Consider the following 16,504-nt stretch of genomic DNA (forward strand, 5'->3'; position numbering starts at 1 on the left):
TTGTTTCAGATACTTTTTGCCGCCCAAAAACTTCAACATCCAACAATGAACATTGGGACAATATATTTCAACATCCAAACGTTGGGAATGATGAGAAATGGAATATGGAAAATTAATGTATATTTTGTGATGTCATAAAAAATGGTATAAAGGCGTTATAAGGAAAACATTGTGACTTGAAGAGCTTTTACACTGTGTATATCAGGTTTACATCCTTTACCTTGTGTAGAAAATATCAAGGAGGAAGACAATGTTTTCGTGAAGATAGGAATGTGATTTTAGCTTTCTAACGAAATCATAGTGATGATAATACTTTTGCCTCGTAACTAGCCTCGCCCGAGGGAGCTCAGAGAGCGTGTCAGTATGATGGAAACACCCCTCTTTACCAGAGTGCATAAAAGATTGGGATAAGAATTATCAGATCAGACGGACCTCAAGCTGCAGCTTTTGTCCATATTGGTCCCGACCCTGAAAATCAACACTTGAGGTGAAGACGACAAAGTTGCCTCTACTAACAATCAATGTTACGGCTGAGTAGCTGTTCTAAGTACTGTTTCTAAGAAGGTGAATTTAAGTGGGACCATCCTGTTACTCTCTTCAAGCCATCGTCTACTACACTGCTCTCATCACCCCACAGGGGATCATCGACACGGCTGATTAGCCGTCCTCAGAAGACCACTTCCAGAACGAGTGAAAGTAAACAGATAACTAAGAAGAAGGACATTGTGACCTCTTGTGGACAATCTAAGCCTTACATCTAAAAGGCCATTCGAAAGAGAAGGCCCAATCAACCTCTTCCCACGACGGCCTGGGATTTACAGAGATACACGACGAAGACCTCCAACACGTAAATACATGCATTGCTTTTCTTCTCAAATGGGCGGCAGTTCGACTGGCGCAGTGGTCTAAGGCACTGCATCGCAGTGCTAGCTGTGCCACTAGAGATCCTGGTTTGAATCCAGGCTCTGTCGTAGCCGGCCGTGACCGGGAGACCCATGGGGTGGCGCACAATTGGCCCAGCGTCGTCCAGGGTAGGGGAGGGAATGGCCGGCAGGGATGTAGCTCAGTTGGTAGAGCATGGCGTTTGCAACGCCAGGGTTGTGGGTTCGATTCCCACAGGGGGCCAGTATGAAAGATAAAATAAAAAAATAATGTATGCACTCACTAACTGTAAGTCGCGCTGGATAAGAGCGTCTGCTAAATGACTAAAAAAAATAAAATAAAAAAGATTACTGTGAGCATAGATCCAAGTGTTTTCTCTCTCTCTCTTTCTTTAACTCACCATATTTTGTAACAAGTGTCATATTGTGTAGTCCGTTAGGGACCCGTTTTCATTGTATTAAGTTTCTAATCCCTACCTATACTGTGTACGTGTTTGTATCTTGTGTTATCATTTTTAATTAGTTAGTAAATAAATGATTAAATCAATTTGTGTGGTGCGGAATGATCAGTAAGACCTGGGTTCGTGCGGATTTAAAGAGCCTACGACTTTCAGAATGAGACTGATATGAGGTAAATGATTAATAAATGACAGTTAAATGATAAGAGATATCTAGATATCTTTAGAGTTCATTCGGGAAACGGTAACTCGTTAAACAACTTTTCCCGTGATGCACCAACTTACTAATGAGTTAATTGTTACATGACTAATTTAATCTAGTAACAATTAAACATATTAGGTAATTATTCGATAAATAATAGTCATCACAATAATGAAAGTCAGATCACGACAGCAGAAACAGATTGCCATGGCATCGCTGCAAGGCTAATGGTGCGAGACGCTACGCTAGGCTAATGCTAACGTTAGGCTAAAGAATTAGCACCAGCTCATTAGGGGCTTTTAATCCGATTTTGGAAAGGTCTATATCAGAGACAGGTACTGGGTCCATCCCTTCCCTCTCTCTCCCTCCTCCCCACACTGACTGTGATGGCTGTGATGGACAAAGTAATGCTGAAATGATGAGGTCTACAAATACAGAGGTCTCTGCTATGCATGATCTATCATCAGGAGAATTTTAGATACTGTGCCGTTTTAGGCTAAGTGTTTCAATTCATCTCCTATGCTTTGTCTCTCTGGTCTCTGCATGGTCACTTCGCTCTATTTCCAGCCTCAGTGAGATCTAAGCTACGTACATTTCTCTCCACTGCAATCAAATACAGTCCAGGCTTTAGTTCCCCTACCAGGTTTATCTCCCCTCTTCATCCTTTCCCTCTCTTTCCTTCTCTCTCTATCAAGGTTGAACTTTATAGATGCCAGGGGTATAATATGAGGTGAGAGTGAGTTTTAAGCGCCTCATTGTGTCTGGGCTTTATTGTCTCCTGGTGGGATGCAGAATAACCATCTGCTACCTCACCATAGAAATACCCATTAATTCCAGGCAAGGCCATATTTCACACAGGTACTACTGTAGGTCTGTGTGTGTGTATGAATGCATTAAATTGAGTTTACCCTCACATTACAATCTCCGACATCTTTATTTTAAAATCACACATTCACCATCCCTCTATTCCACAGAAAAACATATCTCCTCCAGTCCTCATAAGCTGGTTATTTAAACCTCCTCTATTTGAGGTTTATTGTAGTTCAACAATCACAAGGGAAACAGTTGCTGCTCTTTGTTTAGCCGGTTTCTTCAAACTAAACCGGGGCAAAAGCACACTCAAATCCCTGTCCAAATGCCCCTCTGATTTAAACGAGTAGCGAGGCATTGTTTTACAGTACCTCCAGGTTCATGGCGGTAGTGGGAGCCTTCTCTTTATGGCTACAACGTGTAGTGCTAATTTCATTGGGCTCACAGCCCAGGCAGCCGCTCCCAGAGTCAGACAGAGGAGGGATAGGCATCGACCAGAATACACTCAGCCTTGAGGCAGAGCACTGAGAGGCGAGCACACAGGCACAGCCCAGGGAAGCCCAGGACACCACGTACAGCATCCTGATCTCATCACGAATTAATGGAGTGTTTTTGTTTGAGAACAGAAATAAAGCATCAAACAACCGACTAGCCGAGTCTTCTATGTTCTCTCAGATGTGCTGCTCCAAAGGGAGTGATAGGCATTAAGGGTAGGTAACAACACATCTGCCACGCTGATCCTCAACACGGGAGCCCCTCAGGGGTGCATGCTCAGTCCCCTCCTGTACTCCCTGTACACCCATGACTGCATGGCCAGGCACGACTCCAACACCATCATTAAGTTTGCCGACGACACAACAGTGGTAGGCCTGATCACGACAATGATGAGACAGCCTATAGGGAGGAGGTCAGAGACCTGGCCGTGTGGTGCCAGGATAACAACCTCTCCCTCAACGTGACCAAGACAAAGGAGATGATTGTGGACTACAGGAAAAAAAAGAGGACTGAGCACACCCCCATTCTCATCGACGGGGCTGTAGTGGAACAGGTTGAGAGCTTCAAGTTCCTTGGTGTCCACATCACTAACGAACTATTATGGTCCAAACACACCAAGACAGTCGTGAAGAGGGCACGACAAAGCCTGTTCCCCCTCAGGAGACTGAAAAGATTTGGCATGGGTCCTCAGATTCTCAAACAATTCTACAGCTGCACCATCGAGAGCATCCTGACTGGTTGCATCACCGCCTGGTTTGGCAACTGCTTGGCCTCCGACCGCAAGGCACTATAGAGGGTAGTGCGTACGGCCCAGTACATCACTGGGGCCAAGCTTCCTGCCATCCAGGACCTCTATACCAGGCGGTGTCAGAGGAAGGCCCTCAAAATTGTCAAAGACTCCAGCCACCCTAGTCATAGACTGTTCTCTCTGCTACCGCACGGCAAGCGGTACCGGAGTGCCAAGTCTAGGTCCAAAAGACTTCTCAACAGCTTCTACCCCCAAGCCATAAGACTCCTGAACAGCTAATCATGGCTATCCGGACTATTTGCACTGCCCCCCCACCCCATCGTTTTACGCTGCTGCTACTCTGTTAATTATTTATGCATAGTCACTTTAACACTTTAACCCACATGTACATATTACTTCAACTACCTCAACTAGCCGGTGCCCCCGCACATTGACTCTGCACCGGTACCCACCTGTATATATAGCCTCCCTACTGTTATTTTATTTTACTTCTGCTCTTTTTTTCTCAACACTTTTTTGTTGTTGTTTTGTTTTACTTTTTTATTAAAAATAAATGCACTGTTGGTTAAGGGCTGTAAGTAAGCATTTCACTGTAATGTCTGCACCTGTTGTATTTGGCGCATGTGGCCAATAACATTTGATTTGATTTGATTTGATTTAATGAGGGGAGTAACTGTGACACAAAGTGCTTTGTGATGTGATGAAAGGTGTTATATTAATATAATAATTTGTATCACAGTTACAGATTAGTGGTATGAAAGGCTACTGGAGCAGGACATTAATATTGAGAGCTCTGGAGTACCGCGGTAGAGTCAGGAAGTTAGTTAGAGAAAGCCAAGCAGATTGAAACCAATCCAGAATTTCCTTCTTCCTGGGCGAACATCTGTTTTCACTCACCATTGGTTGAGAGAGGTAAAATCAGCTGTCAGTCATGATGTCCTCCAGGAGCTCTTGGTCTGTGGGGGAGGAGCAAAGAGAATGTTTCAATATCCTAACCAGGGCTTAAAATTAGAGGAAGAATGTGACAATGAATATTTCCATGATGTTGAGATAATGGTTCAGGAGGGGCTCTATCATCTCTACCTCTAATTATCTCTCCAGACCAGACTAGACCAGACTAGATCAATTGAAACAAACCTGAGAGTGGCACTTAGAATTATACACCTAACCCACTGAAATAAATGACTAGGGCTGAGACTCCATAACTAATGATCAGCTCTTGTCTGGAAAGGAGAGAGAGAGACCGCCTGCTATAGAACAAGAGTAGAGCAGTCATACCTCTCTAATGAGAACAGAGAGGCTGAGCAAAGAGCTCGAAACGATAATTCAATTAGATGGGGATTTTTTATTCATGCGATTAAACGCTCATTTAGTTTTTAATGGAGTTAATCAGAGATTTCATTTAGCTAGTTAATTTACCGCAGTTAATTTACTATGTCTGAAATTAAAACCTGATGTGACATTGATGACAATTATTAATCACACATTGCCAGTAAAGTAATCAGTGATTGTAATACCAAGATACAGCACATTCCCTGTGCATTGCTCTCATTAGGGGGTACGCAAACCTGCTAACCACTGCAGCCCCTCATGATTTTTTGTGTCTGACTCACACAGTCACACAAACATACACATACACAACCTCACACACACACAACCTCACACACACACAAACTTACACACACACACACACACACACACACGTAAACGGCCTCACACAGCCTGGTTCCCAGTCTCCCCCAGAACCACGAGTGTTAGCTTTCAACTACAGTATGGGAGAGAAAACAGCACTATACCTGTTTCTAATAGAGCACAACCTACAGTGAGGGGAAAAAGTATTTGATCCCCTGCTGATTTTGTAAGTTTGCCCACTGACAAAGAAATGATCAGTCTATAATTTTAATGCTAGGTTTATTTGAACAGTGAGAGACCGAATAACAACAAAAAAATCCAGAAAAACGCATGTCAAAAATGTTATAAATTGATTTGCATTTTAATGAGGGAAATAAGTATTTGACCCCCTCTCAATCAGAAAGATTTCTGGCTCCCAGGTGTCTTTTATACAGGTAACGAGCTGAGATTAGGAGCCCACTCTTAAAGGGAGTGCTCCTAATCTCAGTTTGTTACCTGTATAAAAGACACCTGTCCACAGAAGCAATCAATCAATCAGATTCCAAACTCTCCATCATGGCCAAGACCAAAGAGCTCTCCAAGGATGTCAGGGAGAAGATTGTAGACCTACACAAGGCTGGAATGGGCTACAAGACCATCGCCAAGCAGCTTGGTGAGAAGGTGACAACAGTTGGTGCGATTATTTGCAAATGGAAGAAACACAAAATAACTGTCAATCTCCCTCGGCCTGGGGCTCCATGCAAGATCTCACCTTGTGGAGTTGCAATGATCATGAGAACGGTGAGGAATCAGCCCAGAACTACACGGGAGGATCTTGTCAATGATCTCAAGGCAGCTGGGACCATAGTCACCAAGAAAACAATTGGTAACACACTACGCCGTGAAGGACTGCAATCCTGCAGCGCCCGCAAGGTCCCCCTGCTCAAGAAAGCCCATATACAGGGCCGTCTGAAGTTTGCCAATTAACATCTGAATGATTCAGAGGAGAACTGGGTGAAAGTGTTGTGGTCAGATGAGACCAAAATCGAGCTCTTTGGCATCAACTCAACTCGCCGTGTTTGGAGGAGTAGGAATGCTGCCTATGACCCCAAGAACACCATCCCCACCGTCAAACATGGAGGTGGAAACATTATGCTTTGGGGGTGTTTTTCTGCTAAGGGGACAGGACAACTTCACCGCATCAAAGGTACGATGGATGGGGCCATGTACCGTCAAATCTTGGGTGAGAACCTCCTTTCCTCAGCCAGGGCATTGAAAATGGGTCGTGGATGGGTATTCCAGCATGACAATGACCCAAAACACACGGCCAAGGCAACAAAGGAGTGGCTCAAGAAGAAGCACATTAAGGTCCTGGAGTGGCCTAGCCAGTCTCCAGACCTTAATCCCATAGAAAATCTGTGGAGGGAGCTGAAGGTTCGAGTTGCCAAACGTCAGCCTCGAAACCTTAATGACTTGGAGAAGATCTGCAAAGAGGAGTGGAACAAAATCCCTCCTGAGATGTGTGCAAACCTGGTGGCCAACTACAAGAAACGTCTGACCTCTGTGATTGCCAACAAGGGTTTTGCCACCAAGTACTAAGTCATGTTTTGCAGAGGGGTCAAATACTTATTTCCCTCATTAAAATGCAAATCAATTTATAACATTTTTGACATGCGTTTTTCTGTTTTTTGTTGTTGTTATTCTGTCTCTCACGGTTCAAATAAACCTACCATTAAAATTATAGATTGATCATGTCTTTGACAGTGGGCAAATGTACAAAATCAGCAGGGGATCAAATACTTTTTTCCCTCACTGTATATGTTTTTTTGCGGTCCGATATCGATTCTGATATATATACTTCAAATGTTGATTTCTTACATTGTGACAATAATGACACATCATGAGAATGGCCATGTGTACAGATAAGCATGAATATTGAATATCAGTTATCGGTGGAATTATCGTCCGATACCGATATAGCTGTAAAAGGCCAATATCGGGCCATAATATCGGTGAACCGATATATCGGTCAGGCTGTAGTTCCTAAACCCCCTTTGTGTTTGCCATGTGTATTCACTATATATTGGAAAGGAAATCACAGGAGCTTTATCCAACATGTTCCAGGTCATCTTGTTACAACAGCCTTTTCCTTCTTTTTTAAATCCTCTTCATCTCATTGAGAAGGAAAAAATTAAATGAGGCAGATGGGAAGGGATTTGAGTATATGGAAGTGTGTGTGTGTGTGTGTGTGTGTGTGTGTGTGTGTGTGTGTGTGTGTGTGTGTGTGTGTGTGTGTGTGTGTGCGCGTGTGTGTGTGTGTGTGTGTGTGTGTGTGTGTGTGTGTGTGTGTGTGTGTGTGTGTGGACGTGTTTAACTATTCTTGTGGGGACCAGAAGTCCCCACAAGAATAGTAAACTAACAAAAATTTGACCAACTGGGGACATTTTGTTAGTCCCCATGAGGTCAAATGCTATTTCTATGGGGTTTAGGGTTAAGGTTAGAATTAGTGTTAGGGTTAGAATTACGTTAAGGGTTAGGGTTAGGAGCTAGGGTTAGTTTTAGGGCTAGGGTTAGGAGCTAGGGTTAGGTTTAAGGTTAGGTTTTTGGGTTAAGGTTAGGGTAAGGGTAAGGGTAAGAGTACGGGTTAGGGTTAGGTGTTAGGGAAAATAGGATTTTGAATGGGACTGAATTGTGTGGCAACAACATGCATCGCTGTTTACCTATCATAACATCACAAATCACACCAACCGTCTGCTGAACATGGGCCAAACAGATAAAGGCTGGATAGGGTGCATTACACACACACACACACAAACACACACACTAAACACAGTGTGTGATTGTAACATTTTAATCAGGCCTTGCATAATTTACAGCAGCGTCAGGTCAATGAGTGTTTTGACCATTGGTCTTAAAGATAAGCCTAACAACATGGCTGCCTGGCCTGGCCCCAAAGTAAAGGAGGAAAGAACCAGAAGAGAGGAGATGGTGTGATGATGCGGTATGTGGAGGCCATTGTCTTCTCTGCTCTATAAACCAGCCTAGGGAAAAACACAGAATAGCTCCTGGTGTGAGAGATTTATAGGTGAATTTACTCTGTGGGGAAAGGGAACTGGGGATACCTAGTCGGTTGCACAACTGAATGCATTCAACCAAAATGTGTCTGCCGCATTTAACCCAACCCCTCTGAATCAGACAACTCGACCTGTAGCCAATGTTCCCTCTAAACTGTGCGCGTGAGCGGGGGCGCAGAAGCCCCGAGACTGCTGCGCAGCTCCCTTGGGGTATCAGCCCACCAAGAAGCACAAGATTGAACTTCAGTCAACTTTCTAGAGTTTTCCCTGTCAGTTAACACTATAAAAGTTTCCCTTTACTGTGGCAATTGTGATCTAATCAAGGTAATATTAGCCACTTTCAATGCAACATACCGAAACAAAACTAACAACGCAAGAAAAAAAATGTAGGCAGAACCCATCGGAGTAGGAATATATTGCATTGACACTCACAACTCTATGTACTCTACAGAGCAGTGTTGCCAACTAATTTTCAGGGGAAGTTCCTAGAGGCAGGTTGATTTGTTGCCAAATGACGTTGTGATGTCATTGCGTCATGATGTCTTAAGTAATAATGTAAAACTGCGTCATTGCGTAGAATACACAACAACGTTACTCAAATTGACTGGCCATCTCATTTGTTAGTTTAGATTGGTTTGTTTATTATCACATATTTTTATTTGTAAAAGTAATATAAACACAACACATTTCATATGATCAGATATTTTTATTTTTAAACACAACACATTGAATTATTGAACAATTACACATTACACATGATTGAACAATTACATTTTATTTATTTTCTTATTAACTAGTAAACCTACACATTCTGCACAATTATAGTTTTAAGCAGTGTATTGGTAGTTAATTAACATGCTACTTAACTGATCAACAATTATAGGTACAAGCTAATAACAAGGTATATATGCTATCTTTTTGAACAAGCAACTTAACTTAAATAATTATGTGTGCGCTAGGCATCTCTCTCCAGCTCTCTCCAGGTTGTTGTGCTGCTGCCTGTGCACGAGCTTAGCTCCTGCTGCTGACTTCACTCACAATGCACTTTTGCAGCCAGGCACGTGTGTTGAGACTGAGTGTGTGACAGAGAAAATCGTTTTTGTGTCATTTTGAGGGAACATTTTTGAATCACTTTTCAAAAGTTGCTAAAAGTTCCAAATACATTTTTAAAAGTAGCTAAATCTGTTGCTAGGTGCTGTTTGAAAAAAAAGTTGCCAGGGTAGTCTGAAAAGTTGCTAAATCTAGCAACAAAATTGCTAAATTGGCATCACTGCTACAGAGACCGGTGCGGCATAACCAATCAGAGCTGCAGTAGGCCTATATGCAAATAGACCATTGCCATATATGGATCTGTGCCATTTACTTTGAACTGGATTGTTTACAGCATGAGCGGTCATGAGTAGATGTGCTTGTTTTGAGATCAAAGTGAGAGGTGCATGTAGCCATTTTTTATTAGCCCAGTTATTAGCCCAGTTATAGATCATTTGTAGTCAGCAATAGGGGTGATTGCTTCCTACAAGAGCACAAAACGTGTACATTACTAGACATATTTGAAAAGCAAGTCAGGTAAAGAGCTTTTTTTTTGTCTTAAAGGGTCAGTGTTGTATTTTTAAACAGGCTTGAATAAGCTAAGTAGCCAATAGGCAGAGGGTAGCATAATTTGACAGATTCTCTGTAATAATGGTATGGGAATAATAATGCATTTAATTTTGTAAAGTGGTTTCTTGCATCAAACAACACAACATCTTCAGTCACCTCCTTGTCTAAAGGAGAAGTAGAAAATAGGCCCAGCATGTTGTTTTTTCTCTCCAAAATCTCATGGAATGTAGGCCTACATTGAACACCACACATTGGCTGCTACTGTAGGCTGAATGATAGAACAGCCATTTTCATTTTAAAATGTTATGGGATGCATTTTCTCCATTGTTTTTGATGGTGTGCCAATCAAATAGCCACAGCAGCTTACATGGCCACTGTTAAAACTATAACTTAAAGCAGGTACAGCCTCAGTGTTCACAGTAATCGCGCGCTGGAAGTTGCAAAGAATCTTCATAACATTTAAATTTGCTCAGTGCGTGTCTTCTTTTGTATTTTACCCCCTTTTTCTCCCAATTTCATTTACGATCTTGTCTCATCGCTGCAACTCCCCAACGGGCTCGGGAGAGGCGAAGGTCAAGTCATGCGTCCCCCGAAACATGACCCACCAAACCACGCTCCTTAACACCTGCCCGCTTAACCCGGAAGCGTGTCGGAGGAAACACTGTTCAACTGACGACCGAAGTCAGCCTGCAGGCACCCGGCCCGCCACAAGGAGTCGCTAGAGCGCAATGAGCCAAATAAAGCCCAGCCGGCCAAACCCTCCCCTAACCCGGATGATGCTCCCCTAACCCAATTGTGCACCGCCCTATGGGACTCCCGATCACGGCCGGTTGTGACACAGCCTGGGATCGAACCCTCTCAAGCACTGCAATGCAGTGCCTTAGACTGCTGCGCCACTCGGAAGGCAGTGTCAAAAAAACATTGAGTGAACATTGCCTGTAGGCCTTTCCTGCAGTCAAATGACCAAATCGCCCTCTAGTGGCCTCATGGGTGGAATGTTATTAATATTTTTCTTAATTCACTACCGTTCAAAAGTTTGGGATCACTTAGAAATGTCCTTGTTTTCGGAAGAAAAACTATTTTTTTGTCCATTAAAATAACATCAAATTGATCAGAAATACAGTGTAGACATTGTTAATGTTGTAAATGGCTATTGTAGCTGGAACGGCTGTTTTTTTATGGAATATCTACATAGACGTACAGAGGCCCATTATCAGCAACCATCAATCCTGTGTTCCAATGGCACGTTGGCACTTCTGTGATGTATATAAAGTGTAATATTGGGATGCAAACTCAATATTGAATGAATTTCAACTCTATATCTGACATGGTTAGGGTGTCTTCTTTTTTTAAGCCCATAACCATGTGTGTGGTGTATACTTTTGTTTAAAAGTAGATTTGTTTAAGACTACCAACAAACACTCTGTGTGACCCTGATTTAGCCCACTGCAGTAAAAGGGTAAGCTTTGGGTAGGAGTTGCCCTTAGGTACAGATCTAGGATCAGCTTACTCTCCCCAAATCCCAGCCTTAACCATAAAGGGTAAAAATAACAAACTGACCTCAGATCAGTGTCTAGGGGGGACTTCATGACGGCCTAGGATCTCATCACCAGGAGGCGCTAGTCTCTAACCAATTGTTTTGTTGTGGCTGTTGTCCAGGTAACACACGAAGGCCAGTGAGTTAGAAGCACTAGAAGGCCTGAATGCAATCCCACTTGGCCTTATTCAGCTCTTTGTCTCATAGTGTTCCAGATCTGTACACCCCATTCACATTAATCTAAAAGAAGCTCTGCCAACAAACCCCTGAGTCTCTATTCAGGCGAGCAGAGCAGAACCCTTGGACAGGATCTCAGCGGCAGATAGCTTTCACCTGCAGTGTTTGATATTTACTGAAGTCTCCCAGGGTAAAGAGCCATGCTCTTAGTCAAGGGCAGAACGGACATGTTCCCTCCTTCCCACGGTCTGAAACAAGTAGCTCTTCCCCAGGTCAAATAAACCTATTCCCTGCCTACTCCAGCCACATTTCAGCTCTGTGCTGGCTGTGACATGGACATCTGGAAATGGCTGCTGGCTACTACGGACAATGAGACAGGAGTGGTCTCGGAAGGATGGAAAATTGAGAGAGGGAGGGATGGAGGGATGGAAGAGGGAAATCATATCTCAGGCAGGTAGTCTCCCCCCCCCTCCCCAATGTTGCATACTGTATTTTTTGCCCTCTGAATTCACACATGAATTGGTTTGCATTGAGCAAATTATATTATGTGGGAGACCAGGGGACATAGAATGGAAACTAAAGGTTACGTGTGGACTTGGGACGGGCCTCTAGAAATGTGATCAACCCTTCAAGAGTCAAGGTGACGATTGGGGCAGTAGAGAAAGAGCGCCGTGAATAAGAGAGGAAAAGAGGAAGGAAAAGAGTGATGGGAAAGAGCCAGAGAGAGGGATAAAGAAAGAGGGAGGTAAAGATATACAAGTTTGAGGGAGGAGGGGGAATGAGACAGAAATACATCACTGTGATCTAGCTCTTCCACCCTGTAAATAATTTACATTTGGTTTCACACTCAGGGGTTCACAGTGGGAAAATGTATTACATTACAGTAACACACACTATCACTATCCTAAACTAAACCACCTCCATCCAATGAACATAAACCCGACTGTCTCCTCTGTGCTTCAGTTCTTTGTGTGATTGAATGGGGTGACGTAATCAGAAATCACTGTCCAACACACCAGTCCACATTACTGTAATATCGACTGCATTACAGGAACACTACACTTTGTCCTCTGTGTGTCGTTATGGGGTTTAGGGCTACTTTTGGTCTGAATGGATAAGAGTTATAATCACATGATCAATACCAGGGCTCATTGGCATTTTCCTCGGCGCGTTTTCGCTGCTTAAGGTTTTTTTCAGGTTCACAACTGACCTCAGCTTGATTTTGGATCATTGTCATTCGCCTGCTGTACGTGTAGGATGCATCCAGTGTGTGTGTGTGTGTGTGTGTGTGTGTCTTGTAGGCTTTATTGATCTCTGTGCCTGAAGTCATCCCGTTCATCGGAGGATGGGGGAGATTAGGGCTGGTTTCTCAGCTGTGTCATTTCATTGGTTAGCAATTTCTCAACACAACAAATGTGACTGAATCTGATGTGCAAGACAAATAGGTTACGTGCGTGTTCACCAAAGTAAGCAGTCTTGGCTATATAGGTCTGCATGACTGCAAGTTAGACAAAATTACAATGTAGCAATCCACTTAATTGTGTCTTTTTTAAGGTACATTCTATCGACCAACCAGAAAATGTCCTTCATTTTGCAAATGAATTCAGCAACACACATTGTAGTTACGGCCCATTATTAGCAGTGAGCCACAGTCCAAATGTAAATGACTACAATTAGGGAGTAGAACAACGTGACACATGCAGATATCTGGTGATTATTCTACTATGTTACCCAACGTCAGCCTCTGCTAGTCAATCTCCCCTTAATTTACTCTACATTTTTATCTTCATGACATTATCCCACTAACTGGCGCTCTCTAAATGAAATCATTCCAGGGATATGAGAGTAGGTAAGATGGGGAGAATCAGAATGAGGTGGAACTGATAAGAGAAGTTATTATCTGTCACTGCAATGAGCGCTAAACAAAAATTGGATTGCAATGGGAAAAAAATCAATGTATCTTTTTTTCTCTGGAAATAAGGTCTCCTAGCCAGAGGAATTAATAAAGATTTGTGCTATACTAAATGTAAAGTTAAGATAGGATCTCTGAGTCCTTCTATCCAACACTCAGTGCCCTATTTTGTTGTATGACCTTTGAACTTCTGCTCTTACAAACACTTTTACAGTTACAGGAAGGGAGTGATGGAGCTTGAGGCGATGGAACACTGAGTTAGTCTCATCGGCCTAATTGTGGGAAATGTATGCCAGGACCACAACAAGCCAGGAAAACCTAGGTGCAGTGGACAGATAGCATAGAAGGGAGAAAAATCCCTTCCTGACTACGAAGATACGACATGCCCCTCTCACACTGGGAGAGCGAGAGAAATCAATTCCATCTCTTGGCCTGCACTGACTGTCCTCTAACCGCCCCTCCCTTACTGCCATAGTGATTACGCGCCCCGTGAGTTTGGCCGCCACGGACCTGCCCCCCATTCCTGGTTTCACAGATAACAGATTATTGGACCAATTGATTTGTAGCACACACTGAATTCCCCATGGCCATTTAATGGGTTTTCTCTTGCACTTTTCCTTCCATCAATCTATCAGGATTAAATTCCATCTGTCAATTAATGTCCCTTAGGCTATTCATTCTCATTTTCAAATAGCTGTTTGTTTGCTTAGAATCAAATAGGTTTAAATTGCAATTTAGAGGACCTGGAATTAATGAAAATGGATGGGGGTTTCTGAATTGCCTTTGTTGGTTTCCTCCTGCATAAGTAGCTTGAGTTAACCTCCTCCAAGCAGTATTCAGTTAAATGGGGGTCATCACCGTGGGATATCACTATGTGAGGACATAACATGTATGAGCAAGTATGTGGCTCAGTTGGTAGAGCATGATGCTTGCAATGCCAGGGTTGTGGGTTCGATTCCCACAGGGGACCTGTACAAAACAACAAAATATGAAAATATATGCACTCAACTGTAAGTTGCTCTGGATAAAAGCGTCTGCTAAATGACTTAAATGTATGTATGGGCCGAAGGAAGAAATATGGAAAAGCTTTCAAAGTATTGATCTACCTATAGCCCTCTCAGCTGAGAACTTACATTTGAGTGTGTTGAAGGCCAGCTCATACACGCTCCGTTGGGATGTCTCAGGTAGGGGCAACCCTGCCCGCTTGCCATAACTGACCAACTGGCTTCTCCAGGTGAATGTTCTGGAAGATGGCAGGTAGATGGGGTCAGGGAAGCCCAGGTGGCCCTCATCAGGTGTGGGGGGTTCTGGAGGCAGGCTCAGCTCTTCGAGGCTGGATATTTGGGAGCGACCGGATGTCTTGGATACGGAAGACCGCCGCGAGCCTGTGCTGTGTTTCACCATCTTGTTATGGTTGTCTCCTCTCCCAAGGCTCACTTCGAGACCACACCCTAACCCCCGTCCCACCACTCAGGGACTGAAAGGACAAAAACACTCATACACAGGGGTAAAAAAACACAGCAGTTGTGAATTTAGGGTTCAAGGTATTATGTGACTGTTTAAACAAATACTAACTAGTTATGGACTCCTGATACAAACTGCAAAGTATGGTCAGACTCAGATGATAGTTAGCCTATGCATACAGCCTTGTCAAAAAACACCCCATACTATTCTCTTCATACTAAAAACACATTTGCTACATTGTCATAACATAGCATAGACTAGAAACTAGATGTATTATCCAATTGAAAAAGTTGCATTTAGCTACTGGATTAATCTGAGTGTATCAAAATAACCACTTTAAACGCAGTTGAAATGGAACACCTGACAGGCAGCACATTACAATAAATGTGTTACAATTGAATTAACATTACAAAATAACAATCTAGTATTATAAACTGGGTGGTTCGAGCCCTGAATGCTGATTGGCTGATAGCCTTGGTATATCAGACCGTATACCACAGGTATGACAAAACATTTGTTACGGCTCTAATTACATTGGTAAACAGTTGATAATAGCAATAAGGCACCTCGGGGGTTTGTGATATATGGGCAATACCACGGCTAAGGGCTGTGTCCGCATTGCGTCGTGCCTAAGAACAGCCCTTAGCCGTGGTATATTGGCCATATACCACACCCCCTCTGGCCTTATTGCTTAAATATACGGGTTGCGTTCTTTAGAAGTTCTCGCTCTCAGATATCCAGTAAGTAACCAGCACAAACCACTGTCTTTCATGATGTCCAAGCAGATGTTTAGGCTAAGTTACGGGACCAAAAAGTGAGACCGAACATGAGCACCGGCTCAATCAGGCTTCCTTCTTTTCGCGATGTGCAGACTCCGGGAGATGTTTTGTAACGTCGCAATCAAACAGCGGTAAAGAAACATGGTTGTTTTACTCTCAAAAGCTAACAGAATAGATCTACTTATTAAATTGCTAGCTAAGAAGTTAGCAGAAAACGTCCTCAAACAGCAATATTATCAAAGATTTGTATAACTAAATCTCATTGTTCTGTGATGTTATCGTGGAACACCTTGGAACAGCGAGCTTCCATCACCATGGTAACTACAGTGCATTCAGAAAGTATTCAGACTCCTTGACTTTTTCCACATGTTGTTAAGTTACAGCCTTATTCTAAAATAGATTTTTTTTAAATATATCTAAATAAAGCTACACACAATATCCCATAATGACAAAGCAAAAGCAGGTTCTTAGAAATGTTTGCAAATGTATAAAAAAAAAAAAACTGAAATGTTACATTTACATAAGTATTCAGAACTTTTACTCAGTACTTTGTTGAAGCACCTTCGGCAGTGATTACAGCCTCGAGTCTTCTTGGGTATGACGCTACAAGCTTGGCACACCTGTATTTGGAGAGTTTCTCCCATTTTTCTCTGCAGATCCTCTCAAGCTCTGTCAGGTTGGATGGGGAGCGTAGCTGCACAGCTATTTTCAGATCTCTCCAGAGATGTTCCACCGGGTTCAAGTCCGGGCTCTGGAT

The 16,504-nt window shown here is 43.0% G+C and overlaps 1 pseudogene across 1 annotated transcript in view; it reads right to left on the reverse strand.

Annotated features, from left to right (window-relative positions):
- The window catches only part of LOC311104600 (putative methyltransferase NSUN7), a 49,928-nt pseudogene extending 35,020 nt beyond the window's left edge, over positions 1-14,908 (reverse strand). Inside the window, exons 1-2 of the transcript in view lie at positions 14,638-14,908; positions 4,492-4,550 (exon numbers count right to left, since the gene is read on the reverse strand). The product of the transcript in view is annotated as a putative methyltransferase NSUN7 (transcript). The remainder of the gene's footprint in view (positions 1-4,491; positions 4,551-14,637) is intronic.
- Positions 14,909-16,504: the final 1,596 nt, after the last annotated feature.

This window comes from Coregonus lavaretus, assembly GCF_964263955.1.
Source record: "Coregonus lavaretus genome assembly, chromosome: 29".
In the NCBI taxonomy this organism is placed as follows: domain Eukaryota; kingdom Metazoa; phylum Chordata; class Actinopteri; order Salmoniformes; family Salmonidae; genus Coregonus; species Coregonus lavaretus.